The following is a 27816-nucleotide window of genomic DNA, read 5'->3' on the forward strand; positions in this document are numbered from 1 at the left end:
TGTGTACAATATCCCTTTAAGTATCTGGACAGAAAGTGGTATTTGGGTAGAACATACTGTCAATACGACAAGTACTTCTCTGGCTCTGCAGATACATATAATATGGTCTACAAAGTTAAATACAACAGTCTGGATAGCTCACTTGGTAAAGCACATGACTTATGCTAACTAAAGACCATTGCCGCTCAAAGTTCAAACCCCATGTGGGATGAAAAACTTTCAACTTCAGACAGTTAAGTCAGTGACATTAATTAAAACCCCACATGCTGCCTCCTTATTTTGCGGTGTTTCATGAACTTTTTCAATATCTTGGAAATGTTAGCTGGAGATTGCGTGGCTGTGTTCAAGAACGTGTTTTGCAACAGGAGAGGTTAGTTCTTGTCTCATGATGGAGCTTTTGTGTTCTGAAATCAGAATTTTCAGTTGTCATTGTGTCTTTCCCACACACACATCAAACCATAGGGCGTAGTGGCGTCCACTACAGAAGGTTGATGGGGTTTATCCCTGAAATTGCTTTTGGTGACTATAGCCAGCACCCTGCATGGCAGCTTGTCATGCAGTCCATTTACCATTAAGGACATTTTTGTATTACACACATAATGCACCACTTTACATTAAAAGTATGCCCTGAATGGAGGTGTTTGAACTAATTGGTGTGGGTTGTGCTGTTACAATGAGCACATGAGTGACAAGGATAATTCAGATTGAATTCTCTTTTTGGACCTTTCACATGTGAAGACACAATAATGTATTGGAATGTTTTTCCTCTCTCATCTGAAAGAAGGCTCCCAGCAAACACAATTACATCATGATGATGTTCTGATATCATCTTTCAGTGACGTCCAGGACTAGGCCAAATCACAGCCGATTTGAGGATCATTTAGACATCTACACAGGAATGTCAAGATGACGTCGAAATATGACATTACCATGAATAGGCATATTCAGTTATTCTGCTATGTACACAGTGTGTATTCAGCAGCGTTATACATAATTATATCCAGATTAACCTTTATTCTACATTTTCAAAAAATAAAACAGTTACCTGGCCGTGGTTTGAACCCAGGACCTCCAGCTTTGGGGTCTGCTACTTTACCCCTACACCATCCTTCCACAGCAATGACGAGGCACGGATGTAACCTTATTATGGCATAAACTTGTTTTTATTCAAACGTGGGTGTCAAGTCTTTGTGGATCGGGCATTACTGTGTGACATCTAAACCAACTGTGTATTATGTTACAGCAGATGCAGAACCCCAAAACACATTAACCCCACCCAAAATGCTACATTCCAACTTCCAGTAGTAGTAGTAGTAGTAGTAGTAGTAGTAATAGTAGCAGAAGTAGTAATAGTAGTAGTAGTAGTGTTGGTAGTAGTGGGAGTGGTAGCAGTAGTAGCAGCAGTAGTTGTAATTGACCGGTTAATGAGTTGTGGGCAATTTAGTGTTGGCGTGTGTTTCATTAAAAGTTTCGAGATTTAGCATTTCAAAACGGTTTCACGTATCCAAAATCCTTTACTAACCTTAGGTCGGGGTAGTCCATAGATGGCCCAGAAAAAGTTTTGTGTGATTTGGCCAAACGGTCTAGGAGGAGCTCGCAAAAGTAGGTTTTTGATCAAATTCAAAATGGCGGAAAATCTACCACGCAGAAATGGGCGTGGCCTAGTGGGTTAGATACATGATGCTCCAGGGAAACCAGTAGATGTGGAATTTTGATTCTACAGCTCGCAGTTCAGAAGTTATGGACCGACAAACGTGAAATTGGCTGTTATAGCGCCACCATCTGGTGGATTGGTGTAATTTTTTTACTCTGAGTAGTGGGTGATGTCGTGAACCTGTGTGGAAAGTTTGGGTGATGGGGGGTGTATGGTTTCTGAGATCCACACACTTTTAGGGCAGGAAAAGAACAAAAGTAAATACACAAAAGTTTAAACATTTATCATTTCAAGACGGTTTCAGCTATCCAAAATCCTTTAATAACTTTGAGTCAGGTAAGTCCAGAGATGCCACAGAAAAAGTTTAGGCTCATTCAGGCAAATGGCCTGGGAGGAGATAGCAAAAGTAGGTTTTTGATAAAATTCAAAATGGCGGAAAATCTAGGCACACGCAAATGGGCGTGGCCTATATGGATAGATGCGTATTGATCCAGGGAATACAGCCGAAGTGGAATTTTGATTCTACGCCTCACGGTTCAGAAGATATGGACCATAACGCGAAATGGTCTGTTATAGCGCCACCATCTGGCCGATATGGGTAATTTTTTGTTTTTGAGTAGTGAGGCACATTTACAATCTATGTGCCCAGTCTGGCTACGCTGAGCATTACAGTTTCTGCTGTACATACAGTTTTACCGGAGAAGAAGAAAAAATAAATAAATAATCGGAACAGATACAATAGGGATCCACGCACTTCGTGCTTGGACCCCTAATAAACGGAACAATTACAATAGGGATCCACGCACTTCGTGCTTGGACCCCTAATAATAAGCTTTATTTGTATAGCACCTTTCATACATGAAATGCAGCTCAAAGTGCTGGACATGCAAGAAAAAAGACATTTAAAACAGGAGTAATCAGACCATAGCAAAAGAGAATACATTAAAACAAATTTGTAGACATGGAAATAAATAAACGCAATAAGAATGATAGTATAATTAAAATAGAAGTAAAAAAAAAAAAAGATAATAAAAGGAATAAAAGATAATAAAAATAAGAGAAATAAAAATAAGAATAAAAAATAAAATAGACAATTTATAGACATGAAAATAAGTTAACACAATAAAAAAAAAAAAAAAAAAAAAAATAATAATAATAATAATAATAATAATAATAATAATAATAATAATAATAATAATAATAATAATAATAATAATAATAAGGTAAAAATAATAAAAGGATAAAAAAATAAAAATAAAATCTAAAAATAAAAATAAAATCTAAAATAGAACAAAAAGAAACTAAGAACTTGCATGGGGATAAGACACTAAATAAAAATGAAATAAAATAAGCGGGTTAGTTAAAGCCTACAATACCTGACTTCTACCTCTAACCACCATCCCATCTCTGCAATCTATTGACTTGTATTTGTTTTCGTTCTTGTTATTTTGTTTTGTATACTGTATTACTTTTCTATGTATTGTAAAGCGTCTTTGAGTTCCCCAGAAAAGCGCTATATAAAACCTATGTATTATTATTATTATTATTAAAGGCCTTCAAATAAAGGTAGGTTTTTAGCTCCTTTTTAAAAATGTTCACGGAGCTTGCCTGTTTAATGTAGTCAGGCAAGGTGTTCCACAGTTTTGGTGCGTAGTACATAAAAGCAGTTTCCCCGCTATGTTTGTGCAGTACTTTTGGAACAGCTAAAAGACCGGAATTTGAGGACCCTAAGGGCTCTTTGCGGTTGGTAAGGTGTAAAGAAATCTAAAATGTATGAAGGTGCTATGCCATTAAGTGCTTTATAAGTAATTAAAAGGACCTTAAAATCAATTCTGAAAGGAAGCCAGTGTAGTTCTGCTAAAACAGGAGTGATGTGCTCTCTCTTCTTGGTCTTAGTTAAAAGTAAGGTGTAAGGTGTAAGGTGTTTCGGGTCTGTCAACATCATACACCCTCGCCCAGTAGACACAGCCGAGGCCGATTAAGACCCCGACCCGTGTCCCGGAAACAGCCGCTCACGGATCAGCCTTCCAACTCTGTCTGCAACGTTGCCCGCGGAAGGGCTGATCACACCCAATCCGCTGCAATAGAGCTAGTGCTACAACGTAGTATTGAAAGACCCTTTGGTGCATGGAGGGTCTAAGGCCCTGTGGGTTACTCCCGGCCGCGCTCCTCCTTCGTCTCACCAGACCCTCCCTAGGGAAAAGGCGATCCTACCATGCCGTACCACAGCAGAGAGCATGCCTCAAGAAGGCCTGTGCGCTGCACGTCATTCGCCTGCGCCGAGCACCTCGCTCTAGCCTGAAGGATCCCAGGCCGCGCCGATCTTTACATAGATTTTCAGGAGGCTAATCCGTAGCGTTTGTGGATTTCTCCATCACGAGAGAGCCAGGCTGGGGTGCTAAACCCATCCCGTACCCGGGTGCCGTCTCTCCGACCGTCAACTGTCTCTCCAGCTTGTCACCAAACTATACTTGGTTGTCACCTAGACTATTCCTAAGTGTCACTGGCCAGGGGAGCCAGAATTCTACAATTCAAACAGATAGTTGAAATATAAAAACTGAATGACTTTACAAGTAGGGATGTCCGATATTATCGGCCTACCGATATTATCGGCCGATATTAGCATTCAAAAATCGATATCGGAAAATATCGGTATCGGTTTTCAAGCCGATATTTTTTTTTTTTTTTTTTTTTTAAATACAGGGGGAGTCTCACTGAGAGCAATGCTCTCTTTTTCAGGAGTGCCCTGTTCACATTCACACACACATTCATACCTGGAAGCTGACCAGTACAACCACAGTCTGATCTGTTGGCCACTGAGCAGCTCCACTTGAGCGGTTGGGGTTAAGGGCCTTGCTCAAGGGCACCTCAGTGGTGGTAATGAGGGAGGGGCAAGCGCTGCCTTTTCACTTTCCCGACCCAGATTTATCCTGCCGGTCCCGGGGATTGAACCGACGACCTTCTGGTCACAAGCTCGCTTCTCTAACACTTACAACTTTAACACAACATGCATATTATATATTAAACTCTTCAGCCACATTAAGCTACATTATGTAACTTGTTACGTGAAATTTTGGTGGGAAAAAAGCCCGCTTATATCGGTATCGGTTGATATCGGTATCGGAAATTTAGAGTTGGACATTATCGGATATTGGATATCGGTAAAAAAGCCAATATCGAACATCCCTACAAGTAATTCATTATCTATCGACTAGCTTATACATCATTTACTAATGATTTGCTCATCATTTGTTCATTATTAACAAAGAGATATTGTTGGAATAACGAAAAAACATTGAATGACTTACAAGTGATCCATAATATATTGACTAATCACTTGATAATCATTTACTAATGATTTATGTATGATCATTTCATGATTTACTAAAAGTTTATAGATGACTTACAACACATTTGTGATATGTTTACATAACACGTATTAATCATCTACAAATGTATATTAATGTTTTGTAAATGATTAGTTCATCATTAGTTCATCATTAACTAATACCTTATAAATGACTTACTACTGAACGTTATTATAAAGTGTTACCGAAATAAGAAATCGCCTTGGGTGCTCTCAATTTTAACGCCAGGAAATAGCTGGTCTTACCGCAAACGCAGACGTACGCCTGAGCGTAGACAGTCTCTACATCTCCGTGCAGTGCAGGAAGTCCTTGCTTGAATACATTTACTCACGGCATGGATGTCACTCTCCTCGCGCCTGCACACACTCTCTCCTCGGAATGCCACGTTGAGTTTCAACTATAGCCTGCATTCCAAAAAACACACACCTTGATTTAAAAATTAGAATTTGTTTTTCATGGTTTGATTAGGCTACATAATTCCCGACCAACAGGTCTGTGGTGTAACATTAGATTACTTGGGGGCACGGTGGCTCAGTGGTAGAGCTGTCGCCTCGCAGTCAGAAGGTCCTGAGTTCGATTCTCGCCTGGGACACTGCGGGCGCTGTGGTTGTGTTCCCCCCCATATCTTCAGTGCCTACTGCCCAGGTGGGGTATCTCGTCGTAAGGGCCTTTCTGTCTGTGTGGAGTTTGCATGTTCTCCCCGTGCTCCCCCAGGGGGGTTCCTCCGTATATAACCCCCCCACTAAAAACATGCAGAAGATCAGATCGTCATCGTCATCCGACCAGTGACGACGGCATTCGAAGTCGGTCCCCGGGCGCTGTACGAGAAAGCGACCACTGCTCCTGGCCTGCCCCCCGGAGGAAAAGGACAAAGCCAGGATGGGTTAAATGCAGAGGACAAATTTCACCGGCCACCGTCAGCATGTGTGTGTTGTGGCCCTCCGTGCATGTGTTGATGTGTGTATCGTGTGACAATAAAGACGGGCTTGTCCGTCTAAAATCGTGTTTTTTTGAGAAAATACACTCTTGAATTTTCTCCCGCGGACTGTGTGGGCGTGTCCCGTCTGCAGCAGGGAAATTTCTCTCTCTCTTTCTCTCTCTCTCGAAGGAGACCGTCTCCTCTCCTCCGAGAGAGAGAGAAAGAGAGAGAGAGATGGTGTGTGTGTGTGTGTGTGTGTGTGTGTGTGTCTGTGTCTGTGTGTGTGTGTGTGTGTGTGTGTGTGTGTGTGTGTGTGTGTGTGTGTGTGTGTGTGTGCGCATGCATCTGTGTGTGTGTGTGTGCGTGCGTGTGTGACATTATATGACCTAATACTTCATGTGTTCTCCAGAGTCCACCAGGAGAGGTCAGAGGTTCCCAGTGGTCAGTCTGTCCAGGAGCTTCAAACAGACCTAGACTCCATATTTATGGTGTGTAAATGTACAACACATTTTACTCCAGCTACTGAATTACAAAACAATCTAGACTTCTTCTTCTGTCTCTCGCAAGACTCAAATATTACGTTGAATCGCTGCGCTCCGCATACTACACAGATTAGTCTGTGCCACTTCACAGCCACTGCTGGTGAATGAGTGACAGGTCATAGGAGTCAGGACCAATGAGAGAGTGGTTCGAAAAATGGGCTGCGCCTCCCGTCTGAAAGGGTTTTCCCCCCCTTGAATCAAATTGTATATTATCAGCTTTATTTTAGCATGCAAAAGTAGCGCGAGACCCATTCCTGGCTGTTCATTGGCTAATGAGTCTCACATTTTGGTCCTCCACTGACGCCACTCTCTCTCTAGAGGACACTACTCCCGTGTCGTCTGATCGCAGATTGCAAAGTCGTTACTGAGTGGTGGAGACTGAATCCACCACTGGCCAAGTAAACGGTTCACTTCCGTCCCCAGCTGGCTGAGGGGAGTGTCCCAGACCCAGAGAGAGAGATCTGCAGCATGCAGTAACGTAGTGTATCAGCGTAACAACTCTCATGGGTCTGGCGTTGAGACTATTTCTCTCCAAACCCTGTTCCATCAGGAGGTATTTTGCCTACTTCCTGGTCATTATTGTAGATTAGAATTTGTTCTTAACTAACTTCTTGCCTGGTAAAATAAAGATTGTTGGTTGATGAGGTCTTCAAGCTGCACTCTTTAGACCAGTGGATCTGATGTTATTACAGTATTATTATTTTTCAGTATGTTTAATTCAAATGTTATTCTGTTGCAGCTGCTTGAGGAGAACATTGTCACTTTTGTGAAGAAGGAGCTGAAGAGAGTCCAGCTGGTTCTGAGTCGAGATGACCCAGAATGCTTAGAGTGTCCGAGGGAGGAGGAGGAGGCTTTTCTAAACATCACACTGCTCTTCCTGAGGAGAATAAAGCAGGAGGAGCTGGCTGACTCTCTGCAGAGCAGTAAGAGGCTTTAACAGCTTTAACATGATGGAGGGAGGAAGTGGTGGGAAAATGGGAGATATAGGATTAGTTAAATATAGACATTTCTCAAGAAAGATTGATTCAATTCCAGATTGCAAAATAATATTCACAATCCTCATGAATCATCAGCTAAAATCATTGATTTATTCATGTGGGTGTATAATGCTGAACACAGTATTATTTAAGAACAAATGCCACCACAGATGCATTTCACATTGGGTAGCACACACAGTCAGGACCTGTTTGTCCACCAGTGATGAGCAGAATAGATGCCATGTGGTTTCGAAAAGTATGCATTCACAGATTAATATTTACACTTCTCATATTTACAGCAACATCCACTGATTGATGTAATTTGTCCTTTCAGAAACTCTTGCTGGAGTGTGCCAACGTAATCACAAATCCAGTCTGAAGGAGAAGTTCCAGTGTCTGTTTGAGGGGATTGCTAAAGCAGGAAACCCAACACTTCTGAATCAGACCTACACAGAGCATTACCTCACAGAGGGAGGGAGTGGAGATGTCAATGATGAACATGAGGTGAGACAGATTGAAGCAGCATCCAGGAAACCAGTGAGACCAGAAACAATAATCAAAAGTGAAGACATCTTTAAACCCTTACCTGGAAGAGATGAACCAACCAGAACATTGATGACAAAGGGAGTGGCTGGCATGGGAAAACAGTCTTAACACAGAAGTTCACTATGGACTGGGCTGAAGACAAAGCCAACCAGGATATACAGTTCACATTTCCATTCACTTTCCGAGAGCTGAATCTGCTGAAAGGGAAAAAGTACAGCTTGGTGGAACTTCTTCATCGCTTCTTTCCTGAGACCAAAAGAATCTTCAGATTTGACAAGTTCCAAGTTGTGTTCATCTTTGACGGTGTGGATGAGTGTCGACTTCCTCTGGACTTCCAGAACAACAGGATTGTGACTGATGTTACAGAGTCAACCTCGGTTGACGTGCTGCTGACAAACCTTATCAAGGGGAAACTGCTTCCCGCTGCTCGCCTCTGGATGACCACACGACCAGCAGCAGCCAAGCAGATCCCTCCTGAGTGCATTGACATGGTGACAGAGGTGAGAGGCTTCACTGACTCACAGAAGGATGAGTACTTCAGGAAGAGATTCATAGATAAGAAGCAGGCCAGCAGAATCATCTCCCACATCAAGACTTCACGAACACTCCACATCATGTGCCACATACCAGTGTTTTGTTGGATCACTGCTACAGTTCTGGAGCTTGTGAAAACCAGAAAGAGAAGAGACATGCCCAAGACCCTGACTGAGATGTACATCCACTTCCTGCTGGTTCAGTCCAAACAGGCGGATGTCAAGTATCATGGAAGTGCTGAAACAGATCCAATCTGGAATACAGAGAGCAGGAAGATGATTCTCTCTCTGGGAAAACTGGCTTTTGAGGAGCTAGAGAGAGGCAACCTAATCTTCTATGAAGCCGACCTGAGAAAGTGTGACATTGATATCAGAGCAGCCTCAGTGTACTCAGGAGTGTTCACACAGATCTTTAAAGAGGAGCGTGGGCTGAACGAGGACACTGTGTTCTGCTTTGTCCATCTGAGCATTCAGGAGTTTCTGGCTGCAGTTTATGTCTTTCTGTCCTTCATCAACACTGGTGTCAATCTACTGTCAGAAAGTCAATCAACATCCTGGTGGTCAACACTATCAAGAGACAAATCTAAACTAACACACCTCTACCAGAGTGCTGTGGACAAGGCCTTACAGAGTCGAAATGGACACCTGGACTTGTTCCTCCGCTTCCTCCTGGGTCTTTCACTAGAGACCAATCAGACTCTCCTAAGAGGCCTGCTGACACAGACAGGAAGTAGTTTGGAGACCAATCAGAAAACGGTCCAGTACATCCAGGAGAAGATCAAGGTGAATCCCTCTTCAGAGAAAAGCATCAATCTGTTCCACTGTCTGAATGAGCTGAATGACCGTTCTCTAGTGAAGGAGATCCAAGTTCTGCTGAGTGCAGGAAATCTCTCCACAGCCAGACTCTCCCCTGCTCAGTGGTCAGCTCTGGTCTTCATCTTACTGTCATCAGAAAAAGAGCTCGATGTGTTTGACCTGAAGAAATACTCTGCTTCAGAGGAGGCTCTCCTGGGGCTGCTGCCGCTGGTCAAAGCCTCCAATAAATCTCTGTAGGTGCACGCATAACTTGATGTCTTCAATATCAAATGCAATATACAGAAAAAACTATTTTCAAATTTCTTGTTCATGGCTAATTCTTCCCCAGGTTGAGTGGCTGTAAGCTGTCAAAGAGAAGCTGTGAAGCTCTGGCCTTAGTTATCAGCTCCCAGTCCTCTAGTCTGCGAGAGCTGGACCTGAGTAACAACGACTTGCAAGATCCAGGTGTGAAGCTGCTCTCTGCTGGACTGGAGAGTCCACACTGTAGACTGGAGAGTCTCAGGTCAGTATCCCTTAAGCCCATGGTACACCAATCAAACCATCTCCAACAAACACAGACAAACACAGGTGTTTGTTTGGTGCCCCGTTGCTGGCTGTCGTTGTTTGGAATTGTTTGGAGATGTTTGGTCAGATTCAACATGTTCAATCCTTTATAGAGGTCTTCACAGGTCTACTCAGGTCTTACACATAATGATAGAATAGATAGTGATGGAATCGGACCCGACCCGGACCCTAATTGATCATAATAAATATGGACCCAGACCCGTACGGGTCTCGGGTCGGGTCCCAGGTCCTAGGATCCGAGTACCCCGTAAAGACCTCTATAAAGGTTTGAACATGTTGATCAGCGCTGATCACGAGAGAAACGTATGAAAACACACAGCGCGCGTTGTCACAAACTGCATGTAAATCCATAGCGAGAAGACCTAGCAAGAGGGTTCCCTCTGCAATGCAAATTACTTCCTCATTTGCCTGAGGCGCATTTGTGCGCATGCACACACATACTTCACACATACTTACTAATTTACTTTGAAAATGACCATTTCCCGTAACTTGTGAGTGATTTATATTCAGTGTTGGGCAAGTTACTCTGGAAAAGTAATTAGTTACTGATTACTGATTACTCCTTAAAAAAGTAATAAAAGTTACTTTACTTATTACTTTTTTTAAAGGTAATTAGTTACATTACTAGTTACTCTCTTCTCTTTTTTTTTTTACCCCAAACAGCTTACACTTAAGTGTACACTTACCCAAAGTGGATCTGTTAATCCAGTGAACTGTTACACCCATATAGCTCCTGTTGTTAGCTGTCCAGATGTCAGCTGTAGTGGAAACAAAGTCTACCTCACCCAGGATCGCCTTCAACTTATAGCCTCCATCTCCGCATATTCTCTCTCGAAGTATCCAGCAAACGTCTTCCTCTGTGCCAGCTTGACATTGTTCTTCGTGGGTATTTTCTCTATGAGTGTAGGCGAGTCAACAGTGGAAATAGGTAGCATCTCCTCCATGATATACCCAGCATGAGTTGGTGAGCTGAGATGTCTTATGTTGTTTTCGGTTTAGTCCCCATCCCCCCAATCCCCCTCCCTATGCCCCCCTCACTATTGTTTTTGTCTGTGAGTTGTTACTTTCTTTTCATTTAAAATCCAATAAATATATTGTAAAAAAAAAAAAAGATTTACCCAGCAATAAGCTTCTAAAGTCCTTCTCCACTTACGGCTGGTTTTCCTCGGCTGAAATCCAGTTTTTGTGGTTTTTCTGGAGGAGTATCCAGAAAATCCACTGGCAGCCTCTACTGCCAGTGGATTTTTCGGGGATTTTTCAACCAGTTTCACAGTGCTGTGCTGCAATTTAAGATGCTTCATCAAGTTAGACGTAGTATTTTTCGCAGTTGAAAACGTTTTGCTGCTCGCACATAGTTTATAACGGACAGTAATGTTCTTTGCATCTTTGACCAAGACAAACTCAAAATAATGGCATGAATACCTCCAACTTCTGAACGAGTATTTCTCTTCTCCTTCAGCCAGTTTGTTTTGAAGTAGCCGGCGTCCCGTGTTGTGCACAACCACGCTCTGACGGATGTGTACGCGTCTGTGTGACAGGTCTACCTGAGATCGTGAGGATTACTTTTTCTTTTCTTCTCTTTTTACATAGAAAACACTGCATTCTGGCGGGCAATGATCTAACGCAGTAACGCAGCCTTTCTTGGATTAGTAACTGTAATATAATTACTGTTTTGGAAATTGTAACGCCTTATATTACTTTGTTACTGAAAAAGTAAGTAATTACAGTAACACGCCCAACACTGTTTATATTTCATTGCGTGGTGAGTACACATGTATGTGAGTGTTTCTGGCGCTGTTAGAATTTGTATTTTGGGTGACTGAACGGCGATACCATAAGCCGCTTTCAGACATGCCCTGGAATTCGGGAGTTATCTAGAGGGCATCCGGATGGCGGTGTATGTATGTATGAACACATTTTGGTGAGCTATGCCCCCCCCCCCCCTCCGTGAAGTAGCCAGCTCAGTGAGTGCATGAGGAGAGGAAGAGAGACAGAAAGCCAGTGTGGCAGATTATTGTTATATGTGAATGAGCGAGCAAAAAAAACATCATGCCATTTCAGTTTTTCCAAATGAAGCTCGAACCTGCTCCGTGTCTGTCAGCCAACAGGCTACATGTTGCTGGATTGAAATGCTCATGGCTTTGATCTTATTTCATTTCTGCATAGTTTCGCATAGCATACACATTTAATGAGCATTTTTGGACGCGAGGGTCGTCCTGCTTCCCAGTATTGGACATCGCTAGGTAGGGTATCTGGATCTGGTTGCGTTCATGCCTTTGATTTAATCTTTACACAGCGTTTGTGAAGATGCACGTGCAGAACCGCAAATTCCAAGTAGCGTCAAGTCAGGCAGTATAAACGGAAACTTCAGGGTATAACCTTCGCAATAATGGCAATTAAATGAAGTAAATGCACGTGTAATGTTTTTTTGTGTGTGTTATCCGAAAGATACAGAACAGAGATAAACTTGAAGAATATCTGCTCCCTTCGAAAAGTTAATTTTAACCCGTAGTGAGTCGACCGTTCTGATTTCTTGTTACTAAGCAATACAACATTGATTTTATTTTGAAGGTAAAAACGTCTAGCTTCTTGTATTCTGTATAATTCTAGTAGGGTGACGCATTTTAGGACTGAACATAGCAAAGACCTGTTTTATTTTTAGCGCTTGAGACTCGAGGAAATCGATGCATCTGGGCGTGAGTTGTAGGGTTGTTTAATTAATTACTAACGTTATGCGCAAACGATTATATGCCGTGAACGTTAGCAGTTATCACCCATTATCTATTTTTAGCAACTTGTTTTCAGACTCTGCATGTCCTGATAGTTTGTTGAATGTCAATGCGATTCACTTAAAGCAGCTACGAGCAAGATTTTCGATTGTTATTAAACAGTCTGAATGTAATATTGATGCATCACATCTTACCTATAATAGTAGCTGAGACCAAAGCCGTGTGAATCGGAGATTGCTCTCTTGATGATTATAGAGTCTGTGTCTGTCTTCCGGCGGGCCGGATAGACCAGGAAGTGAAATGAAACGTTTTACGGCAGCTGCCTGCCTTCAACCGTTTTGCTCTGCCTAGCAACATACCATAAACAAGGAGAACGCCATGCTCGCTACATCCAGGGGCTTGCTACTCTCGCGAACATCTCTCGTTATATTCTAACAGTTTGTTTGGAAGTTATTTTGTTATTTTGTGGTTATGGCCGAAGTGGCTGCCGCAAACCATTTCATTTCACTTCCTGATCTGCCCCGGCCGCAGACAGACTAATCATCAAGACAACACTGGCCGATTCACTCGGTGTTCAAGCGAGACTACTCTGCGTTGGTCTCGTCTACTATTAGAGGTAAGATGTGAGGCATCAATATTAAAATTAGACTGTTTAATAACAACCGAAAACCTTGCTCGTAGCTGCTTTAAGGCTATGCTCAGACAGTGACGTACAGCTGTGTGGTCAGTTTTCACAACTCCCCATTGTGTGGTCATGTCCAAATTCCCCCCACCCCCGCCCCCTCTCTACTTTACACCCTACTTTACATGCTCCACATGTATGAAAGCAACATGCCTCATGTCTGAAAGGGTACACTTCACATATCCCCCGGGTCAGGCTCAGGGCAAGGGAATTGGAGGAATAACACTCCAACCTGACAGGAGGAACTAAATACAGTACCAGCAACAATTGTGCAGCCTACACATTTGAGGCCATAGAGACCTCCCAGGAAGCTACAGGATGAGGAACCAAATAAATTTAACTGAGCAAAATATCTCAATAACAAAAAACAATGTCTGACTCAGAGAAATGGAGAGAAATCAATATCATCATTTCCTTCTAGGGTTACAATCCAAAAAGTTTCTCTTTGGAGGAGATGTTTGAGTCTATCCCCTCCTCTGGCAGATTTGAGGATGACTTCTATTGCCATGAAATGCCATGCATTTCAGTGTTGGGCCTCTACCCTGATGAAGGCTCTCTGTAGCTGAAACGTGTTGGTCTTTTTAATTGTGTAAGATTTAGCCATGCCACAATAAAGGCTTTTTAACTGTTCTACCTGAAACAGAGTGGCCTTGGATTTTTCAAGTTTTTCCTGTACTCTACTAAATGTTTTGACTTTTACAAGGATCCAACTTGAACTTTTTCTCATGCTTCTCTCCACCCTCACCAAAGAGCACCTGTTTCAGTGATTTTACTAAGGACCCACGCAGCGCTTCCTCATCCCTTCTGTTAAATAAAGTTTGACTGAGCTCCAGCTAAATTGTCAAGTATTGCAGCCTGCTTGCCACCCAGGCACTTACTATATGTAGCCTACTTAATTTATATGATATAAATGTAACCAAACATGTCGGCTTTGTGCACACAGGAGAAGTAGGTTAATTTTCTTTTGGAGAGAGATCCTTTATTGATTTGTTTGGGAAGAGGGTTTACTCTGAACACATTTGAGAACTGAACTGAATTGAAGAAACTGAATTTCTACCTTTTGCTGTACAGTACCTCCAATACACTGGATATTGGGTTTGCATTCTCACTCTGATAATGCACGACGAGGTGTCCATTATCAGAAATTATTGGACGACGTGGAGGCGTAAACCGTCCGAGGCGAAGCCGCGAAGTCCAATAATTTCTGATAATGGACACCTTGAAGTCCATTAACCCGCTTATACCATGGTCACTTGCCAAAGAAACAAAACAAGACCATTCATTTATATTTCCATGCATTTTGCAATCAAAATCTAGTTTTCATAACCTTGAATATGAGTTGAGAACTGGCGAGACAAAATAGTCCCCTCGGCCTCGGCTGCTCAAGATTAGGCTATCATTGGATAAAATGGCTGCTTAGTGCCTGCACCTGGCACAATTCTAGAGTCAAGCTAACTTTGACGGACTAATGTTTTTTCTAAACTTATAAAAGTGCCATATTAAGCGTTAACGGTCGTATAGAGCTCAAACGGCTCTGTCGTGGTCGTAATCCTGGCGCATTGATATGAACGGTGAACAGACCATTTAGCTAGGTGTACATTATCACAAATTAATGGACACCTTGCAGCCAATCAGAATCGAGTATTCACCCAGACCATGGTATAATGCTTGTTAACATTCTGGTTGGTGGTTCAAAAAGTGGCCCCCGGGCAAAGCCAGTTGACTATCCCTGCTTTAGCCCATAGCACACCAATCAAACATTCCCCAACAACTGCCAGCATTGTTGTTGTGCTTTAACCTGATCAACAGATGACCATTTACCTCCTGCTTTACATACAGATTACTATCAGCAGACAAACACCTGTGGGTGATTTTCTCTGTCCATGTATTTTTTAAACCAGGTGTGATACCAACATTTAGCCCTTCATAGCCCCTCTGAATGACTTTCCATGAGGGCATTTCATGCTTTCCTCTTTGTGCTGCCTCAGTTGTTGAAACCTGAAAAAGTAGAAAGGACTTCTAATATTCTGTCAGACAGTGAGTAGAGAACTCTCAAACTGCAGCACATAACCACAGAGCTGACCAGCCAACTGTATGAGGTAGTAACCGTTTTGCTAGAATTTGACGGCATTATCACAACTAATTTCACAGTAGGCTACTAATCAAATCTGACATGGATTCATTTGTGTGTGTGTGTGTGTGTGTGTGTGTGTGTGTGTGTGTGTGTGTGTGTGTGTCTGTGTGTGTGTGTGTGTGTGTGTGTGTGTGTGTGTGTGTGTGTGTGTGTGTGTGTGTGTGTGTGTGTGTGTGTGTGTGTGTGTGTGTGTGCAGTTTGTCAGGCTGTCTGCTTACAGAGGAAGGCTGTGCTTCTCTGGCCTCAGCTCTGAGCTCCAACCCCTCCCATCTGAGAGAGCTGGACCTGAGCTACAATCATCCAGGAGGCCCAGGAGTGGAGCTGATCTCTGCTGGACTGGAGGATCCACACTGGAGACTGGACTCTCTCAGGTATATATTTAAAAAGCATCACCCTCCCCTATTTCCTCCAGTGACCCCTTCCATAAATAACGAACCGTCCCTATTATATGGAAAACCCTTCATAGGGAAGGTTTTGTTTCTGTCCTCAAATAGAATACTCTGGTCTGACTTTGTTTGCCCCACAGTGTGGACCATGGTGGAGTCCAGAGGTTGAAACCAGGTCTGAGGAAGTGTAAGTGTTTATCTCCTTAATAAATGCACGACCGTCTGTCTGTATGTTCTCTGTTTATCACACATCTCGAGAGCCGTTCGTCCGATCGACTTCAAACTTGGCGAGTGTGTTTCTGAGACACTGAGAAAATGCAGTGTTGAATAATGCAAATTAGACACGTGACATGTTCAATATTAATACTTTTAGACAAGATTTTTACTATTAGCACCGCCCCACTTGCCGGAAGCTGTGTGGCGCTGGCGGAGCTTAAAGGGGGACTAACCCCCCAGATATGTATCAGAACAGTGATTTGAAAATACCTATGGAAAAAAACAAGAAATGACATATGCTCTTGTCTATACTAGACTCTTTGGCTGTCCTCAGCTGAGGAATCTTTTTCGGAAATCGACGCCATTACAGTTTGCCTACCGCCTCGAAAATAATTTATTTGAGAGCTGCAATATCTTTATAAATATCAACATCTAGCCAACGCTGGTGGTCTGTATGGAAACAGCGTTGCTTAAAATTGTTGAAAGTTATATCAATTTGGTAATTCAGTGGCGAACTAGAAATTTAATTATTTTTCTCCATGTGTGTGTGGCGTCTATCTATCGATAAGAGCAAAGTGACGTGAGGCTCGTTACTGCAGCACACACCACACAATAGCACAAACCCCCTGCTCTGGGGTAACACAATGCGAGATTTCTCCACGTCATTCCCTCGTCCAACTTGCCATGAAGTCCCTTTTTAATTTTAGTTTGGGGGCTTTTCGTGATTCTTGTTAAAAGTTGTGCAAAAGTTTTCCTCTCAGCAGAGCTGCAGGCTGCTCCCTCTTCCCTGGAAAAGTCACCAGGCACGCTGCTGACTTTGTGTGCTATGCGCTGCTGGTGTGTGTGATTCTGGCATCGTGTGACGTAAATAGATCAATCAAATGTTTTCCAGTTATTCCTAGGCTGCAAACTTGTTTTAACATGCAAATCGGAGTGTTTTCTGACGAGAATAAAGTAACGTTAACGCTACGTTATATCATCCCATGCGAAAGCCCCTGCAGTTGTGCAAAGGTTTTCCTCTCAGCGCAGTTGCAGGCTGCGCCTCCTCCCTCCTCCCAGACCCTGGCTGGCGAAACAGGCTCCTGCATGGGACCAGGAGGATTCAGTCTGTCCAAACTCAATACCGATATAATCTCAGTATGAGATGCAGGGAAATATATTATATTAGCCGATGTGTTTAGAGCAGCGTTGTCACGTCGTGGTATAGCGTTATATTTTACATGTGCGCTAAACTGCGACGAGATTTGTTTGCGGAAATGTCAGACTGTTCCCATGCAAAAGCCCCCGCCTCTCATGACTGAGAGGAGCACTGCTGTGTGCTGCTGCTGCTGCGCGTGCCCCCGGAGCTTGGGGGCTCGTGCATGAGGATAAGGCCTGACTGGCCTGGAGACAGTGCTTCCAACTCGGACTGATAATATAAACATCATCATTCGAGCTTATCCAGGTAAGATATTAATAAAGTAATGACACATTCAGCGGGAAACTAACTATAATTAAGACATGTGCCAACTTCGACGACGTTTGGTTCAGTATTTTAAGAGCAAACTTCCTGAAAAGTTGCTGTTTTGGAGATTTATAAAAGGTTGGGAATGATTTTACAGCAACACAATGTCATGTCCTTCCTTTTATGATTATAGTGGTGTTTATTGATAGTATTGTGTTACATAGGAGTTGGTAGGAAAATAACAGGCGATTGTAATAAATTAACAGGTCAAGTGACATCATGGGAATAGGCTTGGAGTTGTGAGGAGCCGAAAGGGTACAGGGGGGGTAGGGGAGTAACTATCTTGAAATCCCATAGTCTTTGGTTCATGGTGACGTCACGACGTGTCAAATATCCCATTCATTTGAGGGGGGGAAAAAGCACTTATGCCAGGTATGCTGCTGAAAAATGATACAAATGGTAAAATGGCAACAGTTTGGTGTCAAATGTGGAAATTTTGACCAGAATTCTTCACACATCACCCCCAAAGTCATATATATTGGTTAAAAGCTGAAAAAAGTGTTTTGGGGGTTAGTTACACTTTAATAATATATGTGAAATTTGTGGACCTATAGGAGGTAAATCTGTGCATGGATTTTATTTTCTCCAGCGGATATCTTAAGGCTGCAACACACCACCAAAACTTCCAAAGACAAAGAATGCCGACTGTTGCATCACCTCACGTCTCCTTTGTCGCGGCCAAAAATGTGCACTTGAACACACTGCAAAGACAACAGTCAACTAGTATAGCACGTACGTTACTGTGACTGCATGAGACCATAGTCAAGTCAAGTTTATTTGTATAGCCCTAATTCACAAGCATGTCTCCGAGGACTTCACAGAAAATATGTCTAGCTAATTCTAGCTGACACAACAATAGCAATTACAGTAGTAAGGAAAACACAATCACAATGTGAATAATAATATTTTAATTTGAAATTGGTTCAATTGTGAAAATAAACAGGACGCTCTTTGCCATTCTTGTTGCTCCCTTCCTGCATAGCTTGACAGTCCAGCGCGCCTAGACGCTGTAACGGCGGGTTCACACATACGCCTAGAGCGACGCTTTAAGCAATGCATAAAATTTAGGCGTCCTTGTTAACAGATGAGAGCGTTCACACAGACCGCTGCCACGCTGCGCTGAAGCCACGCTCTCGCTGCGCCTACGCTGCGCTGCATTTATCGTTTAGGCGTCATTTTTCAGCGTCTAGGCGCGCTGAACTGTCAAGCTATGCAGGAAGTGAGCAACAAGAATGGCAAAGAGCGTCCTGTTTATTTTCACAATTGAACCAATTTCAAATTAAAATATTATTAATCACATTGTTGGCTGTTGTTTCTGACGGACTTGGGCCATATTTTCTACCAAGTTTGCCCAAAAGGGAGGGTGGAGCGCGAATTAACGAGTGCATAGTAGGAGAGCTGTCCTTCATGTGTTCCTCTAATGTATTTTCTGTCTGATGTATATATACCCCCCCTGTCTCAATGCATGTATCACTCATGGTGTTGACTCAGTCACTTCTTTTGTAGGGTATTTTTTTTTATATAATACAGCCGGCCAGGAAATAGACAGACATCGTCACTTGCACATTACAATAAAAAAGAGGTTTATATTAATCAAGTCAAGTCAAGTCAAGTTTATTTATATAGCCCTAATTCACAAGCATGTCTCAGAGGGCTTCACAGAAAGTATGTCTAGCTAATTCTAGCTGACACAACAGTAACAAGAATATACAGAATAAAGATAACATTTGAACAATTGATAATATAGAAAATATAGAAATGAAGAGAGAGCAGAGGAGAGAGCAGGAGAAGGGAGAAGAGCAGGGTGAATGTGAGAGAGTGATGGGGTGGGGAGGGAATGGGATATGTTGGAGGGTATAGGAGGTGGGGAAGGAGCAAGAGGAGAGAGCAGGAGAGGGGAAGGGGGGGGGGGGGTGCGGGGGAGAAGAGAGCAGGGGGAGGGAGGAGGTGGGGAGAGAATGAGAAATATAGACGCACATCTTGCAAACGGACATATGTCAATTTCTTAGCAACCAAACTATGCCTAATTTAATTGGCTGCAAGCCTTTAGTAGTGAGTCCTTTTGCCAAATAAGCACATGTTCACATATAGAGCTTATGGGTGCCTTGCTTTAGGGAAGAGTGGGTGCCATGCTTTGAATAGTGGCGAAATACTAAGAGCATGGGTGCCATGCTTTAAATAGTGGCGAAATATTGGAGGGGATAGAGTGGGTGCCATGCTTTGGAGTAGAATGTGTACTATGCTTTAGAGTAGTGGGGGAAGGGGGGAAGAGGAAGAAACACCGGGAAGAGGAGAAAGCAGGAGAGTGGAGGAGGGAGGGAGAGCGGGGGGATGTGAGGGAGGAGAGGGGGGAGGTGGGGAGAAAATAGGAAATGTGGAGGAGGAGAGAACAGAGGAGGAGAGATGAGGGTGCAGGGGAGGGAGAGCCAGGGTAGAGGTAGGGTCTAGTGTTGGGGGAGGGGAGGGAGTAGGATACGGGCCCGGATTAGGGCGAGGGTGGGGAGAAAATGGGAAATGTGGAGGAGGAGAGAACAGAGAAGGAGAGGTGGGAGGGTGCATGGGAGGGAGAGCAGGGGGAATGTGAGAGGGAGGAGGTGGGGAGAAAATGGGAAATGTGGAGGAGGAGAGAACAGAGAAGGAGAGATGGGAGGGTGCAGGGGAGGGAGAGCCAGGGTAGAGGTAGGGTCTAGGGTTGGGGGAGGGGAGGGAGTAGGATACGGGCCCGGATTAGGGCGAGGGTGGGGAGAAAATGGGAAATGTGGAGGAGGAGAGAACAGAGAAGGAGAGGTGGGAGGGTGCAGGGGAAGGAGAGCAGGGGGAATGTGAGAGAGGGGAGAGGACAGAGAGGAGGAGAGAACAGAGAAGGAGAGGTGGGAGGGTGCAGGGGAAGGAGAGCAGGGGGAATGTGAGAGAGGGGAGAGGACAGAGAGGAGGAGAGAACAGAGAAGGAGAGGTGGGAGGGTGCAGGGGAAGGTGAGCAGGGGGAATGTGAAAGAGGGGAGAGCAGGAAGTGGCAGGGATTCGGGAAAATAGGGGAGAAGAGGAGAAGGAGAAGGAGCAGAGGGGGGGAGAAGGAGGAGAGAGCAGGAGAAGGGAGGGGGGGGCGGTGGGATGTGGGGGAGGAAAGAGCATGGAAAGAGAGGAGGTGGGGGGGGGGGGGGGAATGTGTGAGAGGGGAGAACAGGAAGGGGGAAGAAGGGAAGGAGCGGGGGAAGGGGGAAAGAGAAAGAGAGGGGGGGGGAGAAGATCAGACAACTGACTACTCTAAGCATTAACCAGAGCTAACTGGGACATAAGGGATCTAGCTAATCTACAGCCTAATCTGGCCTATCCTACTCTGCTCTAGTCTGATCTTTGCCTGAACACTATAACAGGTCAGCCTTAGGCTGTAGCTAATCTATCGCCTACCTAAGCTGTTCTAAACCAACCGGCAGCCCTCAACCAGTGATGAAGAGCACCGATGCCCTCCGCCCCGGCCCCCGCCCACATAAGGCGTGGGAGAGAAGGCCAGGCCGGGACACAGCGGCGTCCCCTCACCCCCAGTGAACGCAAGAAAACCTTTCCACCATATGGTGGCAATCCACACATGGATCGCCACATGGATTGCCTCAGTGACTTGGCTGAGGAGGAACCTTGTGAGGTCGTTGTGCTATAGGGGCCCAGCAATGGACCCCCATCCGGGGACTCCCCTCCGAGACAGGCCGAGAGATGCCGGGCTAAACCATGTACAGAGTTTTCCGATAATGAAACTCTGTAAATGGTTTATTATGGAAATAAAATTTACAAAAGAACAGAAAATTGAAAATGTAAAAAGGAGTCCAACAGAAGGGATATAAAAATGTAGTTTTTAAATTATCCTAAGATCAGGGAAGGGAGTTGAGCTAATATTACTCACCCATGCTATAAATCAGATCTGAAAAGTGTAAAAAACCGCTGCTCATGTGATCAGCGTAGCGCAGAGCGGGGCTTCAGTGTGGCGTCCTGTGTGAACGCAAATAGGCGCCTAGCGTGCATGAAGCGATGCCTATATGCGTAGGCGTAGCTTAAAGCGTAGCTTTAAGGGTCGCTCTAGGCGTATGTGTGAACCCGCCGTTACGCTTTGGTTCTTATCAATGTAAGCTCTTTGGCACAAATGGTGATGTGTGTTGTTACAGCGTGTGCACATGTACGTTTTCATAGAACATAAAAGGTGAAACAGGGAGGAGAAACTGACAGGAGTGTAGCTTTAAAACCCCCTTCAGTAACTTTTTCATCTTAATATAACAGCTTTTTAGTCATTGAAGATGGTCCAATGTATTCTATAAGGCAGAATGTCGCCTCTATTGGTCACACAGCGCCCTCCAAAGGCCTCTCCTGGTACTAAGCATTTTGTGCCTGCGTCTCGTAGACAGCATGAGCGGCATACCGCGCATGTGCTGTACAGCGGAAGCGCTGTGTTCAGTAAAACAAGGAAGTAACTCGGTGCGGATTTGATCGGTGCGGATTTGATACGAAAATGACGTTTCACGTAACTGGATTATTATTTCATCATGTGGTGAGTACCCAATGTCACATGTACATAGAGCTTTCTGTGTTTTGTTGACTTTGAACGGCGATACTGATACAGATGCTATTGCACCCAGAGAGCGCTGTTTCCCCAATAGCAAAACTTGGAAAAGTTGCTGAATGGGGCTTTAAAGTCGAGCTGAACCCAAAAATGACTTTTCTTTTCTTTTAGTTCAAATACCTGGGTATGCAGTGCACCTATGTATGCAAAAGAAATCACAACAATCTAATTTCTCAAGGTTCAAGATTCAAGATTCAAGATTTTTATTGTCACTCCGTAGTACAAGTATCACGTGTGAAATTCTTGTGCTGTAGGCTCCGTTACAACATAGTGCAAAAAATAAAAATAAAAGATATATAAATAAAAAACAAGAGGCAACGGGCAATAGAGCAGTAAGACACGCCACAGACAGTGGCGTATTCACTGCCCATAGTGCAAATGGCATGAACATACTTAGACATAATAACATTCTGTTAGGTGCAAATAGCGTATACCTAATTAAACATACTATTGAACATTAGTCATACATAATGGTGGCATCTACAGTGCGGTACAGTACGGCTACTACACTATTTGTATATGTTAAGGAGTCTCGTGGCCTGTGAGAAGAAACTGTTCCTCAAGCGATTTGTGCGTGCTCTTGGGACCCTGTATCTCCTCCCTGAGGGTAGCAGGGAGAACAGACTGTTGTGGGGGTGGTTTGTGTCTTTGATGATCTTCAGGGACCTCCTGAGGCACCGCTGGTTGTACAGATCTTGCAGTTCTGGCAGCTCACATCCTGTTACGTGCTGGGCCGCGCGCCTCACCCGTCTTAGCGCCCTGCGGTCCATGGTGGTGCAGTTTTGTTCTTTAGTTTTTCACACTTTTTCACATCAAAAGTTCATTTTTCAAGATTTCATTCATAACAGTAATCTAAAGTTTGCTGAAGTCACATAGTACTATAACATTTCTACCCCATTTCATCCAATCATATCACGACATGGCAGCTGTCAATCAAATCTTCATTTCAGGATAATTTTCTCTTCTAAATGAAGGAGAAAATGGCGCCTAGTGCCTGTCATCTGGCAGAATTCCTATCCCATAAACTAACTACTAACTTGGCCATTTGTATGTTGATATACACAATAAAGAAAACAGTTATGCCTAAGAATGCAAAGAAATGTAACTGGCTCGTTAAAACTCGCATTCCAGGAATACTATATTTACCACAATAGCGTTAATGGCGCGTGCCTGAGAGCCTGGTTGTCAGGGGTCGCACCTCAGAGATTCCAGGCCGACAGGCTGCACTCTCCGCTCCGGCAGCTGGCTGCCTGCGGCTCGCTGAGCTCCACTCAGCCACTAAACCTCGTGTCACCAGGCTCTTCCAGAGGAGAGCGCCACAACACGCTGAATCCCACTCGATTTGGGGGTGGAACACGCCAGGATTGGCCAAAGCCCAATCCAGTCCCCAGAATTGTCAAATAAAATCATCGACATGCTACTATGACCCGCCTCTCAACCTGTCATCTCAGACAAGTTATGTTTTCAGTCTGAAACGGACTCCGACCCACGCGCCACTTGGGCTCCGAACGGGTTCGGGTTTAAGCACCACAGACACACTGTCAACCCCTATGCGGCCTTCAAATCTAGTTTGCTGGTATTATGCTGTGTGTGTGTGTGTGTGTGTGTGTGTGTGTGTGTGTGTGTGTGTGTAAGGTATCGGTAGGTGGCACTATGCCAAATTGCATGAAATCCGGCACTGAAATCCGTGAGGTCCCCCTCAGCGCATTCCCCGAGTGTGAAGTCGATCCGCCGAATGGATCTCGAGATAAACAAAATTTGTGTTGCCAGTAGGTGGCGCTATGCCAATTGCATGAAATTCAGCACTGCACTCTATCAGGTCCCCCTAAGCCACACATGGGCAAAATACGGCCCACGCATGCGGTGTGGCCCACGATGGAATTGCATTTTTTTCTTTTCTTTTTTCTTTTTTTCTTTTTTACAGTGCACCTGAACGCAACATGCAGGATACCTGCTGAATAAGTGTCCAAATGTTCATGTCATTCTGGCCAATACTCAAAGAAAAACAAAACGACCCCCAAAAACTCAATAAAAGGCAGAATTATGTTAATAAAATTCATCTGCTACAGCCATTGGATTTGTATCACTATTATATCCGGAGAATAACAAGAAATTACCAATCACAACAGGAGAGAGAGTTAAAAATAGGGAGACTGCTGTGAAAATCAGGAGTGTTGGCAGGTATGATCTCCAATGTGTGGCCCTTCACTTACTTGATGTAAGTCAGTATGGCCCTCAGGAAAAACATGTTGCCCACTCCTGCCCTAAGCGCTTTCCCCAAGTTTGAAGTTGATCGGACTAACGGTTATCGAGATAAAGCGCTTTCTGTGTTTGCCAGTAGGTGGTGCTATGCCGAATAACATGAAACTTGACGTAAGGTGTGTGTGTGTGGGGGGGTGAGGTGTGTGTGGGGGGGTGAGGTGTCTGTGTGTGTGTGGGGTGAGGTGAGGTGTCTGTGTGTGTGTGTGTGGGGGGTGAGGTGTGTGTGGGGGGGGGGGGGTGAGCTGTCTGTGTGTGTGTGTGGGGGGGGTGATGTGTGTGTGTGGGGTGAGGTGTCTGTGTGTGTGTGTGGGGGGGGTGAGGTGTGTGTGTGTGGGGGGGGGGGTGAGGTGTGTGTGGGGGGGTGAGCTGTGTGTGTGTGTGTGGGGAGGGGGTGATGTGTGTGTGTGGGGTGAGGTGTCTGTGTGTGGGGAGGTGAGGTGTCTGTGTGTGGGGGGGTGATGTGTGTGTGTGGGGTGAGGTGTCTGTGTGTGGGGGGTGAGCTGTCTGTGTGTGTGTGTGGGGGGGGGGGGGGGTGATGTGTGTGTGTGGGGTGAGCTGTCTGTGTGTGTGTGTGGGGGGGGGTGATGTGTGTGTGTGGGGTGAGGTGTCTGTGTGTGGGGGGGTGATGTGTGTGTGTGGGGTGAGGTGAGGTGTCTGTGTGTGTGTGTGTGTGTGGGGGGGGGTGATGTGTGTGTGTGGGGTGAGGTGTCTGTGTGTGGGGGGGTGAGCTGTCTGTGTGTGTTTGTGGGGGGGGGGTGATGTGTGTGTGTGGGGTGAGCTGTCTGTGTGTGTGTGGGGGGGGGGGGGTGATGTGTGTGGGGTGAGGTGAGGTGAGGTGTATGTGTGGGGGGGTGATGTGTGTGTGTGGGGGTGAGGTGTCTGTGTGTGTGGGGGGGTGATGTGTGTGTGTGTGTGTGAGGTGTCTGTGTGTGTGTGTGTGTGTGTGTGTGGGGTGGGGGGTGATGTGTGTATGTGGGGGGGTGAGGTGTCTGTGTGTGTGTGTGTGTGTGTGTGTGTGGGGGGGGGGGGGGGGTGATGTGTGTGGGGGGTGTGTGTGTGGGGGGGTGAGGTGTGTGTGTGTGTGGGGGGGGGTGAGGTGTCTGTGTGTAGGCGGTGAGGTGAGGTGTCTGTGTGTGTGGTGTGTGTGTATGTGTGTGTGTGTGTGTGTGTGTGTGTGTGTGTGTGTGTGTGTGTGTGTGTGTGTGTGTGTGTGTGTGTGTGTGTGTGTGTGTGTGTGTCCTACTCTGGTATCAACATGAGAAAAGGCAGATTGAAGTAGAGTTTGGACTTGAACATGTTTGACTATATAAATGATATCAATGGTGTTAACTCATTGAGTGCCAATGACGACTTTAGTCGTCAATTCATTTAGTGACGTAGAGTGCCATTGACGACTAAAGTCGTCAATTGCGTTTTTTGACGGGGGGATGTCGATCTAAGCCTCTTACATCGCCTCTTACAATATGGGAGCTATTGAATGTGTCTAACCTATTTTACAGAACCCTTAGGTGGCGACAGTGCTCTCCAGATTACAGAAATGTCAGGAATACAGCCTGAAAAAGCCGTGATCAAAGCGAAACCGATCATGCTGCAGCCCAGAGCCATGTAGATTGCTCTGGCTGCTGCTTGACGGTGCCTGGCAACAGCAATCAATCTGCGCACACAACTGCGCTCCTCTGCCTCTGTCTGTCTGTCTGCATATAGTTTCTCCACACGATTACCCACCAGAAAGGCAGCACCCGACCCCGAAGGGCCAAACCTTTACCTGCAGTCCCGTTTGGCATTTCCTTGTCGCGCTGTGAGCTGTCGCAGCGCTGTCGCGCTGTGAGCCGCTGTGAGCCGCACCGCCCGCAAAAACGGAGGCTCCAAAAATAGACTGGGTGCTTGTGGGGAGGAGTTTGCAGCTCAGTGGGGGAGAGGGGGGTGGGGCACGCAGGCTCCACAGAACTACACCAGGTCACTACATCAGAAAATATTAGCTAGAGTCAGTGAATGTGCTTGAAATGCTGCCTTTCACAAAAGGGTGAATATCTCAGCTTCTAGATAGAAATGCATGTTTTTGCTGTTTTTGACCTATCTTCTCCGGCTGATAACTAAAGAACGAAAAATGGTATCAATAAACTTTTTTTTGCTGATGATACAATAGAGTCTCCTTGTTCATTTTGCGTGTTCGGTGTTTACATTACAGTAATATCACACAATATTCTGTGGGCCTCGAGAAATCACTGAAAACGCTCTGAAACTCTGGCACTGGGAGCGTCCGTTCTCCAAAAGTGGCTGGCACTCAATGAGTTAAAAGCAGTGTTATGCTTTGACAGAGACATGAGAATAGCCTCCTTTGTTTCAGCTAAATAAAGTATTAAACAGTCAACTGCTGACATGGAAAGTCCCTCACAGCAGCTTGTGACATCTCTTCATTCAGTCCTGCTGTGAATGAAGATGATGGCTGATAGAATGTGTCACCATGAAACTGTGATGAATTAAAGGTCAAAGTGTTCATAAATCAACAGATAATAAACAGCTCTATTAGAATCAAAAGAGTTTCTGTATTGAGTCTTGTTGTCTCATCAGATGCCTGTGAACTCACACTGGACCCAAACACAGCAAACAGACGCCTCCTCCTGTCTGAAGACAACAGAAAGGTGACGTGGGTGAGAGAGAAGCATCCATATCCTGATCACACAGAGAGATTTGACTCCTGGCCTCAGCTGCTGTGTAGAGATGGTCTGACTGGTCACTGTTACTGGGAGGTGGAGAGGAAAGGAAGGGTTGATATAGGAGTGACTTACAGAGGAATCAGCAGGAGAGGAGCGGGTGATGACAGCAGGCTTGGAGGGAATGAAAAGTCCTGGAGGCTGAGGTGCTCTGATGCTGGTTACTCTGCCCAGCACAATAACAGAGACACAAACATACCTCGCCGCTCCTCTGTCACTAACAGAGTCGCAGTGTATCTTGACTGTCCTGCTGGCTCTCTGTCCTTCTACACAGTTTCCTCTGACAAACCTCTGATTCATCTCCACACGTTCAACTTCACCTTCACTGAACCTATGTACCCTGGGTTTCTGTTAGACTGGACTGGTGGTTCCTCAGTGTCTCTGTGTCAGATAGAGGAGTGAGAGAAACACACTGACCAAACACAGCTGCTGACATGATGCTTCACTCTGTACAGGATCACACACACACACACACACACACACACACACACACACACACACACACACACACACACACACACACACACACACACACACAGTCTGTTGTTGATGATTGACAGGTTAAAATCTCTTTCTTTTGGATCTTTGTTATGTTTGTATTTTATTCATGTCACCAAACTAAACATCTCTCATGTTTCCAACAATTTAAGATTAAATTCACATT

General features: G+C 44.7%; 1 pseudogene across 1 annotated transcript in view; it reads left to right on the top strand.

Annotated features, from left to right (window-relative positions):
- The window catches only part of LOC310784809 (NLR family CARD domain-containing protein 3-like), a 61140-nt pseudogene that overhangs the window by 27024 nt on the left and 6300 nt on the right, over positions 1 to 27816 (top strand). The window contains exons 2-7 of the transcript in view: positions 6351 to 6365; positions 7795 to 9588; positions 9684 to 9857; positions 15662 to 15835; positions 15991 to 16037; positions 27010 to 27153. The product of the transcript in view is annotated as an NLR family CARD domain-containing protein 3-like (transcript). The remainder of the gene's footprint in view (positions 1 to 6350; positions 6366 to 7794; positions 9589 to 9683; positions 9858 to 15661; positions 15836 to 15990; positions 16038 to 27009; positions 27154 to 27816) is intronic.

Source organism: Poromitra crassiceps, assembly GCF_964638095.1.
Source record: "Poromitra crassiceps genome assembly, chromosome: 11".
Taxonomy (NCBI): domain Eukaryota; kingdom Metazoa; phylum Chordata; class Actinopteri; order Beryciformes; family Melamphaidae; genus Poromitra; species Poromitra crassiceps.